Source organism: Arvicanthis niloticus, chromosome 7, assembly GCF_011762505.2.
Source record: "Arvicanthis niloticus isolate mArvNil1 chromosome 7, mArvNil1.pat.X, whole genome shotgun sequence".
In the NCBI taxonomy this organism is placed as follows: Eukaryota; Metazoa; Chordata; class Mammalia; order Rodentia; family Muridae; genus Arvicanthis; species Arvicanthis niloticus.
In genome coordinates this window covers 67626112-67645695 of record NC_047664.1, presented here as the reverse complement: position 1 = coordinate 67645695, position 19584 = coordinate 67626112, and the positions used below count along the sequence as shown (strand labels likewise).

The 19584-nt window shown below is 44.4% G+C and overlaps 1 protein-coding gene and 1 long non-coding RNA gene across 7 annotated transcripts in view; one reads left to right on the top strand and one right to left on the bottom strand.

Moving 5' to 3' along the window:
- Positions 1-11675, bottom strand: part of LOC143443120 (uncharacterized) — a 35069-nt gene extending 23394 nt beyond the window's left edge. For 2 of the 3 annotated variants that reach the window (XR_013111868.1, XR_013111869.1), the window contains exons 1-3: positions 11534-11675; positions 10593-10775; positions 9955-10180 (exon numbers count right to left, since the gene is read on the bottom strand). This is a non-coding gene — a long non-coding RNA (uncharacterized LOC143443120). Of the gene's footprint in view, positions 1-427; positions 550-9954; positions 10181-10592; positions 10776-11533 lie in introns of all 3 variants that reach the window. The other variant, XR_013111867.1, reaches the window with a different exon arrangement.
- The window catches only part of Rbm47 (RNA binding motif protein 47), a 129639-nt gene continuing 121286 nt past the window's right edge, over positions 11232-19584 (top strand). The window contains exon 1 of one of the 4 annotated variants that reach the window (XM_034508185.2): positions 11232-11469. The gene's annotated coding sequence lies outside the window, so the exon portion shown is untranslated. Of the gene's footprint in view, positions 11470-11816; positions 11953-12065; positions 12489-19584 lie in introns of those variants that run through there. The other 3 variants (XM_034508186.2, XM_076938573.1, XM_034508184.2) reach the window with 3 other exon arrangements.

Sequence of the window (19584 nt, the reverse complement as noted above, 5' to 3'; positions counted from 1 at the left end):
TCTGATCAAGGGGTTCCCAATGGAGAAGTTAGAGAGAAGACTGAAGGAGCTGAAAGGGTTTGTGACCCCATGAGGAGAGTAACAATACCAACCAACAGAGCTCCCCAGGGTCTAAACCACCAGCCTGGGAGTACACAGGGAGGGACCCATGACTCCATCTGTACATGTAGGGGAGGATGGCCTTGTTGGGCATAGGTGGGAGAGGAGATTCTTGGCCCCATGAAGGATGAACACCGAGTGGGGGGGGGCAATTAGAGGGTGGGGAGGTGGGAGTGGGGGGTAGGTGGGGCCACATCCTCATAGAAGCATGAGGAGGGGGGATGGGATAGGAGGTTCCTGGGTGGTGGGGGGAATGGGGGTAAGGGGATAAAATCTGAATTGTAAATATAATATCCAATTAAAAAAAAAAAGAAGTACACTCTCTAACCTGTGCAGTGTGCTCCAGGTTTCCCAGCTTTAGTGAGCTGTCACCTGTGCTGGGGTGGGTCTTGGTGATGCAGCTGTCTTTGAGTCATTTCTGGTCCTGTAAGCAGCCCTTTACCCGTACTCCTGTAAGTAACCCCAATAAAAGTCATTGGTTCACCAAGTTGGACTTGGACCTTGGTGGTATCCATACTTTGGTATGTCGTGGGCTCCCTATTTGGGTGAGTAGGTGTGTGTGTGTGTGTGTGTTGCATCTCCCCAGGAAAAATTTTGTCACACAACAGTTACGTTTAAATTTTTCTTTTGAAACACACCTTTGATTGTGTTACTTCATATTCAGAATCTTGTCACTCTTTCGGAAGAATAAGGAACAATCTCCTTTCAAATCTGTTGTCTGGGCCCAACCCACCTCCAGCTTCCAATCCTGTCACCTCATCACACATCAACTTTCTGTCACAAAGATAACCATGCTTTTATGTCCTCCACCCTGCCTACTTCTTGTTCATGAGTTTCCCCAGGTGGAGTGTCTCCATGTTTCCAACTCAGCTGGGAAGGGTGATATGGGCTTGTAATTGCAGCACCCAAAAAGCTGAGGCAGGAGGATTGAGAGTTTGAGGCTAAGTTGGGCTATATATATAGATCTCATGTCAAAAACCAAAAAAGCACATACTACCCCTGAGGTCACTTCCCTCTCACTCCCAGGCAGAATTAATGAATCTTTCTGGCATTTTTGTATCCACCACTAGGATCTTCTTACGGTGTATGATAGCTATTTCAATATGAAGGACTGGGTCTTGCTTCTGCTTCCCGGGGTGTCCCCAGTGCTTGACAATTCCTAGATAATAAATACACACCAAGTGAAGAGGCATGTGGATTGTTCCATGTCTTAGGGACAGTGAGTCTTATTTTGTTTGAGACAAGATCTTACACAGCTCACAGTGTCAGTAAGGTTGCTTTGAACTCTCTGAACTCTTAATTCTCCAGCTTCCACCTCCCAAGGGATACAATTACCTGTGTGTGCTACCAAGCGTGACTGAACTATCTCCTCCTCCTCTTCCTCCTCTACCTCCACCTCCTCCTCTTCTTTCTCCTTCTTCTTCCTCTCCTCCTCTTCCTTCTCCCTCCTCCTCTTCCTCCTCTTCCTTCTCCCCCTCTTCCTCCTCCTTCTCCTTTCTTCTCTTCCTCCTTCTTCTTCCTCTTCCTCCTCCTCCTTTCTCCTTCTCCTTCTTCCTCGTCCTCCTTCTTTTTTTCTTCTTCTTCTTCTATTTATAAACTTTCTGAAGTTCTAACTTCAAAAATTACCCTATAGACTGTGTGTTCTGGGTCATGCCTGTGATCCTTGTACATGAGAAGTGGAGGCAGGTCAGGGGTTCAAGTAATCCTCTACTGCATATCAAACTAGCTGCATGAAGACTAACATGAAGAGGAGGAGGTGGAAGATGAGGAAGAAGAGGGGGAAGGAAAAGGAGGAAGAGGAAAATATTAAGCAAGGAGAAAGGACAATATTGTGACTCAGAAACATGAACTGTAAACGATTCAGTATTTTCACCGCTAATCATCTTCTTTTTTCTCATTTCTCCACTATCTGACTGGTCACCCAGCCTCATTCATGGCTTTTACCTCCAACAAATACATCTTTGATCCTATCCTCTTCATCTAGTTTGACACTATGGTAGACTCACACAGATGTGGTTACTGTAGTTCATTTTGCTTTGGAGACCAGGTCTTACTGTGTAGCCCAGGCTGATTTCAAAGCCCACATCCTCCTGACTTGGGATTGATAATGTGCCCTGTTCCCTGGAGGACATGAAAACCTAGGGGTTGTCTCAGTTTACAAAGTCCTTTCTGCACAATGGACTCAATTTCAGATCCTTAATATCCATGTTTTAAAAAAATGCCAGGGCCTCTTGGGAGGCAGAGGCAGGCAGATTTCTGAGTTCGAGGCCAGCCTGGTCTACAGAGTGAGTTCCAGGACAGCCAGGGCTACACAGGGAAACCCTGTCTTGAAAAACAAAACAAAACAAAACAAAACAAAACAAAACAAAACAAAACAAAACAAAAAGTAAAAAAAAAAAAGTTAAAAATGCCAGGTGTGATCTGCATATCTTTCTCCAACATGTGAGGACTGGGGGTGGGTGGGACGGGGAGGCAGTGAACTGGCTTGGCTTCCATGTATGTATTCAGACACACATATACCATAAACATATGTACACACATACAATCATACATATATACATCACACACACATACACCCACATATAAAAAAAAAAAATCTTTCTTTAGACAGGCGTGTTGCTGTGTCCCAGCTCCTGGGAGGCAGAGATGGAAGGATGATGGGTTTGAGGCAAGCCTGGGCTACAATACTGAGACCCTGACCTAAAACAATCACCAAGCCATTCTGAATTTCTGCCTTGTGACAGACAAGATTTCTTATGACCACCAACCCATCAACTTCGCAATGTAATCCTCTAGCCACAGGGAACTCTTTCTTGCACTCACATCCCCCGGTCTCTGGGATTTCTTGGTGACTTGCTCAGGTGAAGGGCACTTTCCCTCTTTTCTACATGGCTAACGCTTAGGTAGCCCTTGAGCATCTCGCTTCTGCCTCTATCTCCCCAGATTAGGTTTTTGAATGTGTGAGTTAGTCGGGAGGTAGTGGTGTATGCCTTTAACCCTAGAATGCTTATATTCTCTCATGCTCTCCTGGGCCTCCAGACTGCACGGCCATGGGCCTGTGGTTGGTTTGTTTGTTTGTTTGTTTGTTTGTTTATTGGTTTTTCGAGACAGGGTTTCTCTGTGTAGCCCTGGCTGTCCTGGAACTCACTCTGTAGACCAGGCTGGCCTCGAACTCAGAAATCCGCCTGCCTCTGCCTCCCAAGTGGTGGGATTAAAGGCGTGCGCCACCACCACCTGGCTCTGTGGTTTATTTATAATACAAGTTCCTTGATAGAAGAATAAAGACTCATTTTTCTTCTTTATCTTTAGCATGATGTATTGAATCAGACACATACGAGTAGATGGAGCTGGCACGGTAGTGTACTTTTGTAATCTCAGCCCTTGAGAGAAGTAGAGGCAGGAGGATTGAGAGCTCATGGGTTCCAATTCATCATTCTCTGAAGCTAATGTAGGCTCCATGAGGATCTATCTCAAAACAAGAGCAAAAATCCCCTTAACACAAACCAAAAGAAAACAAAGGGTTTAAGGTCGTGTACACAAACCCAACCCAAATGCTAAGGCGGAGTTTGAGCTGTCGGTGTCCCTGGCGCCTTGCATACACCACGCACAGGACCTCCCTAACAAGGTGGGTAGCAATGAGGAGGCTAAAGACCCCAGTGGTCAGGATACTTGCTCACAGGTGATTGGGACAGGATTCGGGTTTGGGCCTTTGCCTCTATATTGTTTTCTTTCAGAGGGAAGGGTCTCGGGTAGCCAGGGCTGGCTTGAACTCCAGATCCTCCTGCCTCTGCCTCCAGAGCTGGAATTACAGGCATGTAATGCAGTGCTTGGCAGACCTTAGTTCTTAGTACAGTAGTTCCTTAGCTATTGTATCTACCCTGGCGACAATGGTAGGAGTGTACCCTGCTGAAAGATGGGTAGATGATCAAATCAAAGGTATTCCAAGTAGGAAAACAATAGAAGCAAAGATAAGAATGTTCACTCGCAGGGCTGGTGAGAAGGCTCAGTGGGTAAAGGCCCATGACCCACTTTGATCTCTGGGACCCACATAGAGAAAGGAGAGAACTAACTCCCACAAGTTGTCCTCCACATCTCTGTGTGCACACAGACACATAAATAAGTTAAAGTAAGTTAAAAAGAATGTTTCTTTTTAAAGCAATATATATATATATATATATATATATATATATATATATATATATATAAATTTTATGTATATGAGTACTTAAAAGCTCTCTTCTGGTGTGTCTGAAGACAGCTATAGTGTACTCATATACATAACATATATATATATATATATATATATATATATATATATATATACATGTGTGTGTGTGTAGTTGTATGCAGGAATGTATGTATGGGTGCTCACAAAAGCCAGAAGAGGAATTTAGAGCCCTCAGAGCTAAAGCTGTAGACACGTGTGAGCCATGTGAGGTAGGTGCTGGGAACTGAACTTGGCTCCTCTGGAAGAGCAGCAAGTACTCTTTGCCATCAAGCCATCTCTGTAGCGCCCGTTTTTAGAACTCTGAGACAGAGTCTCTGTTTCAAAGACAAGGCTAGCCTCAAACAAACTTCCACTATTCCTGCCAATATTCATGTGAACGCTGGAATTATAGGCATGCCTGTTTACCATGCCTGTAATGTTTACATCATTTTAATATGGCTTTTTATGGCCACATCTGCAGTTAATCCTTTTTTTTTTTTTTTAAGATTTATTTATTTATTTCATGTATGTGGGTACACTGTTGCTGTCTTCAGATACAGCAGAAGAGGACATCAGATTCCATTACATGGTTGTGAGCCACCATGTGGTTTCTGGGAATTGAACTCAGGACCTCTGGAAGAGCAGTCGGTGCTCTTAACCACTGAGCCATCTCTCCAGCCCCTCTGCAGTTAGTTCTTTTCTGTAAAAAGGCCATTTCCTACACACTGAAACCTTTGAGAACACACTCCTCAAACTTTGGAAGCTGCTTGTTTGTTTGTTTGTTTGTTTGGGTTGTTACAAACTGAAGCACGGACTCACACCAGTACTACTAGCTACCCATTTATCCTAAGTTACACTCAGTGCCTTGAAATAACCCTTTAGCCATTCTTATGTATGATCCTAAGCCTGGGTTGAGCTGAGCTAGACTCTGCTTCTCCTGATACAGTTTTCTGAACATTTGGGATACTAATATTTAGATGTATATCCACACTGCCTACTAAGTGCTAGGCACTGCCTTGGTTCTCCACCCTGTCAAGGGTCTTGCTATGAACCTGGCCTTGAACTTGCAATGTAACCTAGGCTAGCCTTGAACTTGAGGTAGTTTAAGCCTCGTAAGAATTAGGATTATAGGGCTGGAGAGATGGCTCAGCGGTTAAGAGCACTGACTGCTCTTCCAGAGGTCCTGAGTTCAATTCCCAGCAACCACATGGTGGCTCACAACCATCTGCAATGGGATCTGATGCCCTCTTCTGGTGTGTCTGAAGACAGCTATAGTATACTCATATACATAAAATAAATAAATAGTTTAAAAAAAAGAATTAGGATTATAAGTATGTACTAGCACACTTCACTCAGACACAGTACTTGGACCCATTTGGATATAACCAGGAGGACAGCCACACAGATTCATATGACACAGTCCTAGCCAAAAATCCTGTGAGAGGCCATGGGATGTCATGATTAGGATCACAAAGACAGGCTGCCTGGCTCTGCCACATTTTAGCAGTGGGTCCTTAGCTGTGTCACCTACCTGCTCTGCCTGCTGGTCTCTTCATCAATACCAGGACAGTGATCTCTATCTCATGCCATTGCCGTAAGGTTTACACAGTTAATGTATGTGGAGCACATGATACTGTCTGGCAAACACTCTAATAAGCTGTTAATAAATATTAGGAAATTTCATGTTGGCAGTCTTTTCTGTTAAGTTTTGCCAGCTGATTGAGTTCTTTGTGTGAGGCTGTTTTCCATTATAAAATAAACAGAAATCTAGAGATCTGGTGTGGGGCATAAGTCTTAAAGAGATACAAAGGAATTAATAGCATTTGCTGCCATAAGAAAGCCAGTTCTTGGCCCTGAGTGGGCCTTTAAGGGCCTATAATTTACATTAGCGCTGCCTCCCTCTCAGCGGGGCAGTCTTTGGCACAGCTATTTGTGCAAGAGGGACGAAGGTCAAGGGATTCCTGTATTGAAGGCCTTTCACAAAATGAAGGATTTGGCTTCTGAGATTAATGTCAGAGGGAACCCCTGCTATACTTAATTCTCTTTTCTGTGAACTCAGTACATTTTTAAAATTCAGTTAGGGGCCCTCCTACCGTGTGGCATGGTAACTGCCAAGCCAGACTCAGTCTAATAGATTTCTGAATGGCTCTTCTCACCCATGAGCACTGACTGTGGTCTTGGTTTGGCAACTGGGTTTAACCCTTTGGACTAGAGACTCTGGGGGAATAGCGTGTCTTGCATTTGCACATATTAGATCCAGTGGGGATTTAATGTTAAAGTTGGAAATGAAAAGTGTTTTGTTTTTTAAGTCCTCTACGAGCAGGGTTCTCAGATAAGAAAACTCAGGAGGCTGTTAAAATGTCGGAGAGAGGCCTCTCTGACTCTGGTGGCATGTTCTGAATTGCTGTTAGATTCAGTTTTTGAAGGACTTTTAATGAAGGAAGTATCACCAGTCTCCATAGAGTCTGGGACTCCAGTGGGTGGTTGGGTCTCATCTACCAATACTTGTTCTGGTTCAGATTAAAGTGAGATGAAATGAAGGAGATAGGAAGAAAATACAATTACTGAGATGACATTGTCAGCTCCAACAAGAAATAAATAACAGGTGTCCCTGCCCCACCCCAACCAATAAACTCAGCCATTTATCACGACCTCACCATGATCATAGCAAAAACATTGTTCTGTAGAGAAACGGGAGCACTGATGGCGTGTTCCAGGCACAGTGCACACTTCTTTGTATACCGTCCATTCAGACCTCCCATGGGCAGTTTAAGAGAAATAACTTCCACGTATTGAAAAGGTCATGTGTCTGAGAGAGTAGTTCCGTGAAGGCCTTCCTTGTCTAGGGAGCCCTGGGTTTCACTCCTCAGTAGTAAGGGGGAAAATGATTACTGGGAAGGAAAAAAAAAAAAAAAAAAAAAAAAAAGCCTCTGTCTTTCTGTGTCTGTGAGTGTGTTGCTATTCAATCCTTATGATGAGCAGATTAGGTAACTCCAAGCAATGAGGTGAGGCTTGGAGAAGTAATTTTAATACACGAGAGAGGGGACTCACTATGTCACTTTGGCTGTGCTGGAGCTTGCTGTATAGGTAGACCAGGCCAGTCTTGAACTACTAAATATTCTCCTGCCTCAGCCTCCGGAGTGCTTGGGATTAAAGGCATTGGCCATCACACCTGACCATCTTTTTTTAAGCTTCTTTAATCTGTTACTTAACTGGGTACAGGAAAAGCAGCCATAGCTTCTGTAGCATGGAATAGTGAGAAGCTACAAACACTTTACCTCTGTCACATAAGAAACTTGGAGAAACTACTGACCACCTCAGTTCCTGACTCTGAGCTCTGGGGTAATGCAAATGATTTGTGCCTTACCTGACTTGCTCCTTACAGCTGAGATCAGCATTGATAATTGATGTTTCTTTGGAAATGTCACATACGCGAGTAGTTCTTACTGTATTGTGGTTCTTTACAAAGGTCTGAGGCTTGACTCTTTTAAAGTGAGACCGTCTTGGCACAGCATTGAACTAAGATTTATATATAGGAAAGACAATTCTTTAAGAGCCTTGGGGTAGGTGTTTTCCAGGTACCAATACACAGGAAATTGTATTTCCTGTGTATTTTCTAAGTGCCAGGAACCATGCTGAGAATTCACCTTGCATTTAACCCCTGAAGATCCAGAGGAGTAGATGTTATCTGCTGGAGCCGAAGCTCAGAGCAGCTAAGTAGCTTGTGTGGTGTCATTCATCTCAGAGGTTAAATTGAAATCAAATTCCTCAGTGAATGTGTAAAATGTGTGTGTGACTTAGCATGTGTGTGTGTGTGTATGTGTGTGTGTGTGTGTGTGTGCATGGGTGGGCTCAAGCATGTGTAGAGGTCAGAGACAATCCTGGGTGTTGGGCCTTGCCTTCCAATTTGCTTGAGACAGAATCTCTTCGTTGTTTGGCACTGTGCGTGGCAGGCCAGCAGGCCCTTTAGCTTCCAGGGAATCTTCTATTTCTGACTCCTGTCTCATCATAAAAGCACTGGTTCTACATGGGGTTCATGTGATTTAACTCAGGTTCCCACTTTGGTAGGACAAGTGTTAGCCACTGAGCTATCGCCCTAGTCCAAGATTCAAATCTTCAGGTTTTTCATACTGATTCTGGAATATTGCCTCAGAGGGGAGAGTGGGACAGAGGCAGAAAGTCCCAGTCATGGGGCTCGAGGGATAAAATGACTTGGAGTGGGACTTGGTGTTCATGAAGGTCATCCACAAAACAGAAATGACAGAAGCTTGTATTTACTGTTCCATAGTCCCCCCCCTCTGTTTTGTTTGTTTGTTTGTTTGTTTATTTATTTATTTATTTTGAGACAGTTTCCTTGTATATAGCCTTGGCTGTCTTAGAACTTGCGCTGTAGACAGGCCTGGCCTCAAACTCACAAAGATCTACCTGCTTCTGCCTTCCGAGTGAGTACTGGGGTTAAAGTCCTAAGCCACCATCTGGCTCATCATCTGTCATTTTAAAAGTTTATTTTAGCCAGGTGTGGTTGCAGTGGAGCAGGAAGGTGACTTAAGTATTTAAGTTCAAGACCAGCCTGGGCAGCATAGGGCAAAACAGTCTTTAAAAAAAAAAAAAAAAAAAAAAAAAAAAAAAAAAAAAAAAAAAATCTGTGGCTGGAGAGATGGCTCAGAGGCTCTTCCAGACTGCTCTTCCAGAGGTCCTGAGTTCAATTCCCAGCAACCACATGGTGGCTCACAGCCATCTACAATGGGATCTGATGTCCTCTTCTGGTGTGTCTGAAGACAGCAACAGTGTACTCACATATATAAAATAAATAAATAATTCTTAAAAAAAAAATGTGTATTGTCTTTGCCATACTCATAGGGAGAGGAGTGGAAAGTAGGGAAAATAATTATATATGTTTTGCTTGGCTAGCCTGGGCTATATGGAATCTTGTCTTAACCCCTTTCTCACCCCACTTACACTTCCTAAAAACCAACTCACAAAAGAATCATACCCACTTGGAAGCTAGGTGTATCGTACATGTGTGCGCAATCCCATCACTTGGGAACTGAAGCAGGAGGATAGCAACTCCATGACAGCCTGGGCTACAATGCAACCCTGTCACACAAAGGAGCAACAGTAGCACACCCAGTTTACTGTATCAGTCAATGCTTAGAAGGGAAAAAGGGCACCGAAGTCCATGCAGCAGGCTGAGCGCTTGAGGCAAAGGAAGAGACTCAGAAGCACTCAGCAAGACTTACTTCCTGGAGCCTGGCCTTTCTCAGGGGCTCAGTTCCCAGGTGCAGCTAGCACTACACACTGGGCTTCTACACATTTGCATCCATCCTAGGTCAAGCGCTCAACCACTGAGCTACACCTCTTTTATCTTCCCTCCCTTCCTCTCACTCTTTCCCTCCCTGTTGACTTTCTTGCTGACTTTAACAGACACCTCGATCAGCTTCTCAAGGCTGGCCCGAGCTTCCTATGGGAAAAAACCTATTTTGAAGCACAGAGCTACGCCTCCTGTAGCTCAGAAAGTCTCTTGGAAACTGGGTTTCCAAGCCTTTTTACAGCTGTGGAGTCTTGGTTGCTACCTCACTGTATCAACCCTTAGGAAGGGTGCGGAACCGGGGGTTTTCTACCGCCTGAGATTCTCAGTGTGCGCTTACCAACGAGGACTTGATTTCGAATCCAGAACACGGTTAAACTGGTCTGGCTTGATTTTTGCTGAAGATCAAATGGATGGAGAACTTCAGAATTCCTGGCTGGCTTCAGGAATTACTTTTACTAACAGTGATAAGATTCGCCTTTTAGATTAGACCGGAAAGGTCAGCACTTGTACTGCTCACCTGACCTCTGCATGGCCAGTGTCTTCGCCTCCAGAATTGGGCAGACCTGAGGATCAGATTGAGGAAGTGGGTGAAAGGGATCCTGAGTAGGAAAGGCCTCAACATAAAGAGATTAGGATTTCTTCATTTCTACGTCAAGTTAAAAGGAACAGAAAAGGCAGACACCAATTCCCTTTTACCCTCTACTATTAGTATTAATGATATTTATGAGTTTTCAACACCCACCCCACCCCCCCTTTTCTCTGCAGTGCACGGATTTTTCAAACCACATGGTTCATTGTTATCTAACCTTTAACCTACGGAGTAACTCGAAGGGTGTCAGGGCAGGTCAAGTGCTTAAATCTGAATCAGAATTACGCACGGGACATAGACGTTGGGTTTGCACATCATGGAATGAAGGGCAAACTTCTCTCCATGCCCCTTGAAACTTTTACACGACACGAAAATCAGTGACATACCCCTTGACAAAGACTTTGTTTTTTCCCCTCTCCTTGAGACTGTCCACAGTGAATGCAAAACTCCCATCTTTAGAATCTTCCAGAAACTCAGCGCTGGCTGTTAAATAACTTGTTCACAGGCTCTCAGATAGTGAGGCTGAGCGTTGGGTCTGGAGCCTCCTTCTAACTTTCATTGCACGTTTTCTACCAGGAAAAAAAAGCCATTATATAATAATAATAATAATAATAATAATAACAATAATAATAACAATAATAATATCACTAACAATGGTGGCTAAGGCTATATGCCGATACTCTTGTCAGCTTACATTTAACTAGATGGGGGGGGTAGTTATGGGTCCTTCTTTTAATTAAAGTAGCCTACTGTGAAACAGTATTTTTTTTTTTTCTCAGTTGCATGACATTGCAACCCGAAATCACAACTTTAGGTTCCTTGTGGTGCCCGCTTCCTCTTCTAGTTTGTTTAGTCACAGAATTCGATTCCTGTTGGCTGATTCCGCCTGCAAACAGGCTTAGCGCTCCATTGAAATGCGGGAGGCTCCTTAATTCTTGTATAAACAGGTAACCCGAGGGGTGGGGCGGGGACCGCGGCCCTAGGGTGGGTTTACTGGGAGTGGGGATGGGGTCAGACCTGGAGCCAGTTCCCCAGTGATCAGAGGCAAGGTTAAAGGAGGGCTTGGCTTCAGTTGCTCCATGCAGTGTTTTTGTTCCCTTTCTAGAAACCAGCTGTAACACTAGGTCAGAGCGCATTAAGAATGAGCCACTTTGAACGAGCGGCGCCCAGGCCCCAGGCCCTGCTGTGAAGGCCCCGGCAAAGGTCAGAGCTCTGGCCGCGTGACGTGTCTGCCTGTGCTCTCCGAGCCATGCTCAGCCTCAGGTAAGGACAGCCCAGGAGGTCCCGGCTTCCTGCAGGCCCGCGGCGGGGCTCGCTGCCGCCCTACCTGCTCCAGCGCCTTCCTGCCCCGCAAGGCCGGGGGCGGTGGCACTGCTCACCCGGGAGTCAGGCGCAGGGTCCTTAGTCCTCGGTGCAGGCTCTGGGTGGCTTACTCTGAACAGCCACAGGCGGCCGGAAGCCATTCTCCTAGATGTCCCCAGGTGGGGCAGGTGCCACTTCTGGGGTCCCTTCTGGATGTCTGAAATGGATGTGACTTTTTGAGCGGCCAAAGTTCCTAAATCCTTCCATCGGGGCCAGTTCGATACGATTTTTTTTTTTTTTTTAACCTTCAGCTAAGGTATCCGCGCTCCTAAAACAACAGGAATGTTGCACTGGCCTTAGGCCAGCGGAGGCTCAGCGAACAGGATAAAATTTCAGTGCAGATTTACGGGAAGTTGCCGGTGTTGGGAGTAAAAATCTGGTTTGGTGAGTTTAAGGGAAGGGAGTATACGAGACAACCTTGCTACTGTGAGGCGAATGGCCTCGTCTGGGGGAGGGCAGGAGGCGGAGGGAGGGAACCGGGAAGAGCCGGGATTGCAGAGGCACGGATTGCAGCCCGTCTCCGCCGCGCTCCTCGGGATCCGACCCCGCGCCGCTCCGCCCGGGCCACAGCCGCCGCACAGCCCGCTCGTACAACCCAGCCCAGCCGGCAGCTGAGCGCCCGGACCCGGAGAAGCCAGGCTCTGGGTCGGGGGGGAAGTTACTTACCGCAGGTCGCTCAGGTTAAGAAATTGTGACAAACTGGAATTCCCAGAGCCCAGGAAGAGTTAAAGCCTAGAGCTATCTGTTGTTGCTTTAAGCCGCACGGTGGGAAGTAGCTTGGAGACTCTTTAATTTGGTTTTGTATTTAAAAGAGGGCGGCCAGCGAAGATGTTGTAGGTGACTTCCTAGCCTTGTAGATTGCTACCGGGCTGTGAATGGTATTAATTTCTGAAGTGGGCGACGCCAAGTACTTACAGAAGGTAAGGTGGACTTTTGGCAGTTCTGACTACTGCCTCCAACCTTCCACGGAGTCCTGATTTTTGAAAACAAAACAAAACAAAAATTTCTCTCTCTATTTCTTCCCCCCTCAGTATTTGTCTCTCATTTGACCGCCTTCCTTCTTTAGTGGGAAGTTAAAGGGTTTATAAAAAGTTTTATTTTTTTTAAAGCGTCAGCTTTTGGAAGAGCAGATAATCATACCGTCAGCCGCATCATGTTTCCTGCAGACTTGAGTCTATTTACATGGGGGCGGGGGGAGATTCTTTTTCCCCCCTTGGAAAACCATGATCAGTCGCTTGGAGGCACAGGTGACTAGATGCGGATTACTAACCTGAGATTTTGGAATTTTGGGTGGCGGGGGCGTCTCACTTAAGTGTTAACCAGAGCAGAGGGGGGCCTTCCTGTAGACGTTTACCTCTGAAGGGGAAGCTTAGTCGTTTTCAGCGGACAATTCAATCCGGAGAAAAGAGTAGAGTCTACCAAATATATGCCTGCACTCACTGGGTGTCTAAGAAATCAGTTAAAGTGAATGGGAATGGAAAATTTTAGATAAAGGACTCTGTTTTAATTAGGTAAAAGTTGACTGGCACTCTAATACATCCCTAAGGCACTTAGGGATGTGGCTTCCTTATAAAGTCTTATCAAATTGATGAAAAGATACTCTCTAGGTACTTACAAACCATTTTTTTGATTTGCTTTTGTTTTCCCCATTACTTATGTGAGCGAAAAGTCGAACTTTTCTCCCGCGAGTATGTCAGTGACTCACTTAGGAGTTTCCTTAGGAGGGTTACAAATTAAAACTGGTCTTCAGGCTGGTGAGGTGGCCAACTCGGAGGACCTGAGTTCTAGCCTTCCCTGGTGGTGGTGGAAGGAGACAGCAATCCTCTAAGTTGTCCTTGGACTTATTAATTAATAATTTAAATACTTCATTAATTTAAATAATTAATTAATTAATTAATTAATTAAAATGGCTTAGGTCAGGCATGGTGGTTCATGCCTTTTATTCTACAAGAGGCCAAAGCAGAGGATTGGAGGGTCCAGGGCAGCTGGAAAGCAGGACTAGGTGGATCATACCTTTAATCCCAGCAGGGGAGGAGGAGCCATTCTAGTTCAAGGCCAGCCTGGTCTACAAAGCAGTTTCCAGACCAGTCTCTCACTGTATACTGAGACTCTGCCAAAACAAACAAACAAACAAACAAACAAGATAGGTACATGAGTAGGAAATAAGAGTGGAGTCAGACTAAGGAACGTAAAGGGTGGTTATTAGATCAGAAGTGTTTGAGAATTGTAGAAGCCACAGCTAAATGGCAAAAGTTGCCAGCATAGAGCACAGGCTCTCGATGGACCAAAGCCCCCAGCTAAAGGAGAAGGTAGCATTTTATGGGGCTCAGGCTGCCGTTCAGTTACACAGTAGTCTCAGAACCCTATGTGATGACTTGGGTGTGTGTGTGCCCACAAAACAACAGCTGTCAGAGGCATACTGGAGGAAGCAGGGAGGGCTAGCCTGTGCATTTTTCATGTCTGCCTTGACCTTCCCATTGATCTGATGGAGACGCTGAAGGCCTCTAACTTTGCAGGGAGCTACACCCCGGGAGAGTGGAGAATCAAAAAATTTCATTTGTGCCAGCTTCATGATTAACTTCAAATGAAGACATGCTGGCATAGCAAAGCCTCCCGTCTACCTTCATCTGACTAGATAGAATGCACTATTTCTTCAGTGTTTGTAGTGCTGTGTTCAAGGCTCCAGTGCCACAAAGGAGAGTGTTAGCATCTGTCCCTAGCTGAGGATTGAACTCAGGGAGTCTAGCATGCCAGGCCAGTGCTTTACCACTACACTCTCAGATCTCTTAATGTCATCATATATTTACTGAGATAGGCTTCCTTTGCATCATCTAGGTCTAGGCTAGACTAAAACCTGTGAACCTCCTGCTGTGGTTTTCTGACTAGCTGGGCTTACTACACTGTGTAAGTGCTAGCAAGGTTGTTTTTTTTTTTTTTTGAAATCCAAATTCTTAAAAATAAACAGACTCTTCTGTCCATTATTGCCTTTTCAGAACTGTCTAGGATTCAAAATTAAGCAACATTATTTTATAATAATCTCCATTGACATTTAAAGACATAATAATTATTATTATCACTATTGTTATTTTGGTTTTTTGAATCAAGGTTTCTCTGGGTAGCCCTGGCTCTCTGTCCTGGAACTCACTTTGTAGACCAGGCCTGCCTCTGCTTCCTGAGTGCTGGGACTAGGCGTCTGACACCACCACCCACCTGAGTAAGACTTTTTTCTTTTTTAATTAAAAAGTTTTTTTTTTTAATGTGCGTGAGTTTTTGCCTGAGTGTCTGTGTACCACATGTGTGTCTGGTGCCTTCAAGGCCAGAAGAAGGAGTTGGAACCCCTGAAACAAATTACAGAAGGTTGTGAATCCCCATATGGGTGCAGGGAATTGAGCCCAGGTTCTCTGAAAGAGCAGCCAGTGCTATTAACCACTGAGGAATTTCCCCAGCCCCAAGACTTACATTAATTTTATTTGGTGTGTGTGTGTGTGTGTGTGTGTGTGTGTGTGTGTGTGTGTGTGCACAAGAGTGCAGGTACCCAAGGAGTCCAGAAGAATGAGTCAGATTCTCTTGAGCTGAAGTTATAAGCAGTGGTGACCAGCTCCATGTGGGTGCTGAGAAATGAACTTGGGTCCTGATCTGCTCTTAACTCCTTAGCCATCTCTTTAGAACCCTCAATAGTGTTCTTTAAAATAATTTATCATTGTTTTTGTTTGTGTGCACAAACGTATGTGTATGCACATATGTGTGTGCATGCATGTGAGATGATATAGGCATCAGATGACAACTTTTTGGAGTTAATTCTCTCCCTTCACCATTTTGTGAGTTCTGAAAGTTAAACTTACATGGACAGGATCACACAGTGAGATAGATGGCTGAGCCATCTCTCCAGCATGCTGCACTTTAAGTCAACAGATTGACTTTTTGAGATAGGGTCTCACAGTCTAGCCCATGCCTCACCCTCCCAAGTGCTAGGATTACAGGAATGTACGCGCTCGGCTCTTTAGGTCTTAAAACTTTCTTTACTCTTTATTTGTCAGTTTATTTATTGCTCAGGATGCAGAGTTCTGCTTTGTTGCTAAAGCAGTTGATGAGATTGTAAGTTAAAAAAAATCAAGGAAACAATGTTTTTTGGATTTGTGTTTTCTAGGCTTAGTATTTTTACTTGAGTACTTAGGACTTAGTACTGAGTTCCAGTCTCGGCTACCTGGTATTCCCAAAACAAAACAAAACAAAATAAATTAAAAGACTACTTTCATTTCCTCAAATGATAAGAACATCTTTCATTTACTAGTACAACCTATTTTAAGTAATGATTTTTTAAAAAAGGTTAGTGTCAATGAAATTGTTCTTATATGATTATCCAGGATCTACCCTCCTCGCCTGCAGGTGCTGGGGATCCAGCCCGGGGTCCTATAGACCGAGGCAAGTCACTCTACCACTGAGCCCCACTCCCTCCAGCCTTAAAAGTATCCTTTTATTGTGTATGTGTGTGGTTTTTGTTTTCCTTTTGAAACAAGTTCTCATTATGTAGCTGAGGTTAGCCTCCAATTTCTGTCTGTCTCCTCCCTCAGCTGCTGCTAGCCCAGTTCCCCAGCATTAGACTCTTAAGCTCAGGATTAAAAGTAATTCGTGGCCCAGATAATTGAGCTCTGACTGCCACCAGAAAACATCTGCTTGTTTGAGAAGGCCCTAATAAGTCTTCTGACTTTTCAGGATTGCCCAAGAGTTAATATTTAGATATTGTCAGGGTAAGGAGCTTTTCTTAAATTTGGACCTATGCTCATATTTCTATGATAGGGTATAATAGTGAGGGTCGAAACCCCAAAACTTATCCTGAAATGTGGTTCATAGGACTTTGAAAATAAATTTTTTTTTTTTGCATGAGTGGAGAATGCACATGGCATTTTATGAATCGACAATAGAAACATTAAACACGGCTTGAAGGGCTTGTCAGAAAGATTCCAAGGTAAAGGCTATATTGGATGGAGCCCTTCAATTTCAGGCCTGATTAAGAGCTTAAGACTTAGGAGCAGTCTCTGTCTTATGATGATATGGATTTCCTGGTTTAATATCATATGAGGTGTGTGTTAGTCAAAACAACTACTTACTGAAACTCATGGCTTCAGAGAATAAGACGTATACATGACTTGGGTTCCAAGGAAGGAGGTCTGGGGTGGGGGTTGGGTTGGGGAAGACCCCACTGCAGAATTGGTGTGGGAATGAGAGTAGTGTTCAGATGTCACCTCAAGTTAATGGAATTACCCCGGACTGAGAGATTCGGGAGGAAATGGTACCCTGCCACCTTCTGTGTAGCCCTGAATCCCCAGAAATGGTCTGAGCCTGACTTCTTATTGGTTCTGTTCCTCTGATAGTGACTTCTATGTTCTGTTAGCATCTGTATATAAGAGAGGTGGAGGGGAAGGCAGGAAACAACTGCCCCTTGGATCCCCTGGAGTCCAGGATAGAAAGCCCAGTGCCTTGCTTATGCCAGACAAGCCCTCTACCACTGAACTATATCCTCAGCTTGTTCTCGTTTTATTTGAGATGGGAGTCCTGGTGAATTTTCCAGGCCTGCCTAGAACTTACAGTTCTCCCTTAGCTCCTTGCAAAGCTGAGATTATAAACCTGGAGATCTTTCTTTATAGTCTAAAAAATGGTGGAGGAGTGAGTGGAATTTTCCACTGAGAGCAGAAAAGCAAAATCCCTGGAGAAACGAGTGGCCAAGAAACAGGTGATTTCTGCATGTACCAGTAGTGTGGGATAGACCAGCTCACCCGCAGATCAATCAACTGCAGGCTAGCTAGCCACTATGGAAAGTTCGGCTTGGCCTCTCTCCCATTTGCCTCTCTGCTTGTCTGCTTGTCTGTCTGTCTGTACTTCTCCTTGTTCTCATCTGGTGGTGGTGGTGGTTTTTCTTTCTTTTTCTTTGTTTTGATTTTTGAGACTGAGCCCCACTCTGTAGCCCAGAGTGGCTTTAAGATCCACAGGAAGCTCCTGTGTCTGCCCCTGGATCCTACACCTGTCTTCCCTCCCCTCTCTTCTACAATTTGAATGTTCCCAGCATGCTGCCACAGACACTGCTTTGAATGAGTCCAGGATACAACCAGAGAACTGACCTCAACAAGGCACAAGTCCTTCCATTACATTTGCCCATTATAGGAGCTTAGATTGTATAAAAATGACTTGTGGCTGTATTTAAACGCATGTGACTAATACATTTATGAAACAATATTAGGTAAATATACAGGCAGGATATAAGAGCCTGTCTCTAGTGAGTCTGTGAGTGGTTTTAGATCCTAGATGTGCAGTTGCTTGTTGAAGGTCATCAAGACTAGGTGTTTGTCATTAGAAGACAAAGTGTTCCCCCAACCCTGTGTGTATTGAGAATGTGGTGATCCTTTGTTTTCCTGTTTTGAAAATGTACGTGTTATTTAAAATTATAGTTGGGCACTTGAATCAAAACAGGATACATCCAATCTCCCCAGCTAATGCTTGTCTATGGTGGTGCTGTTTGTGTATAGTTTTTATGAATGTGAAGTCTCAACATTAACACAGTACTGGGTATGGTGAAAGTCTAGATAGTGGGGGTCCCTGGCAGCTGTAGCTTCCCAACTGAGCCTTTGTCTCACAGCCAGTTTTGGTCATACTCTCTGAGTATGGGTAGAAGACAACCTGTTCCCTGAAAGGATGGGTCATCCTTGCACGGGTGAGCAAGAGTTAACTATGTGTACCAATAGGACGTGGGCGTGTATGCAAGTGCGTAATGAATACTGCACATTGTGCAACTGAAATGGGGACAAGGTGCTTATACCTGACAAGGAAATGCCAGCCTGTTAAATTGTCACAAGAAGTAGCTATCTTCCTTGGGGGTGGGGTGTAGCTCAGTGGTAGAACATATGCTTGGCTTGTGGGAAGTGAGGGTCCCATCCTCTGTGTGTGGGTATAGACACTTAGATGCACAAACGGTATCTGTGCATCTATGTGTCTGACCACTGTGCTCTGTGTCAGGTGTGTGTGTGTGTCTTTATTTATGCATATGAAGGCCAGAGTTGGATGTCAGAAGTCTTATTCCAACAAGCCCCCCCACCTTATGTTTTGAGACAGGGTCTCCCATTAAACCTGATTCAGCTAGACTACAGGGGTGTTCAGATGACTGCAGGGGTGTTCTTGAATCCATTTTTCTAGTGCATGCACTGCTGTCCCTGGGTCTTTATGTGGATGCTGGGGACCCACACTCACTTAGCCAGCAAAGCACCAGCTGAGTTATTTCTATAGCTTCTGGCTCAGTCGTTTAAAAAAGCATCTCACAGGTCAAAAGAAAAGAAAAAAATACACCAGGCATGATTGTGTGTGGAAGTAAATCATAGGGGGCAGAGGCACAGGTAGTTGCTATGAACCAGAAGCCAGTCTATATAGTCTATATAGTTTGGGGACAGCTAAGGCTACATAGAAAGATCCTGTCTCAAACAAAAATAAAGCCAGAACCAAACAAAACAACCTTAAGTAATGAAACAGATTTTTTTTTTTTTTTTTTTTTTTTGAAACAGAGACTTGTAATCTTGGCTAGCTTGAACTTGCTGTGGATATCAGACTAGTCTTGAATGAGCAGGGATCTACCTGTCAGGTACTGGGATTACAAGTGCCACCACACCAAGCAAGACTTTTTTTTTTTTTTTTTTTGGGAGTACTTGCCTTGGGCCAACTGGATTCGTGCTAAAATAAGATTTCTTTTTGTTGTTCTTTATTTTCAGAAATAATGACATGGTTCTTAGGACAGCAAGCCTTTACCATGGGTAGGCCCAGCTTCTCCAGACAAAGTTACCTTTGTGTAACTACAACTAGGAGGATGTGGTAACCCAGAAAGCTCAACGGGGCACCGGGACTGTATTGACAGAGGTTCCTATGTCTACTGTTGTCTTTCTGTGTTATGCCTACCAGCTAATATTTGTAAGCTATGTCTCTACATTTTCTACTGCTATAGACCTACCCAGGGAAGAAGTCCATGGTTGCTGATTC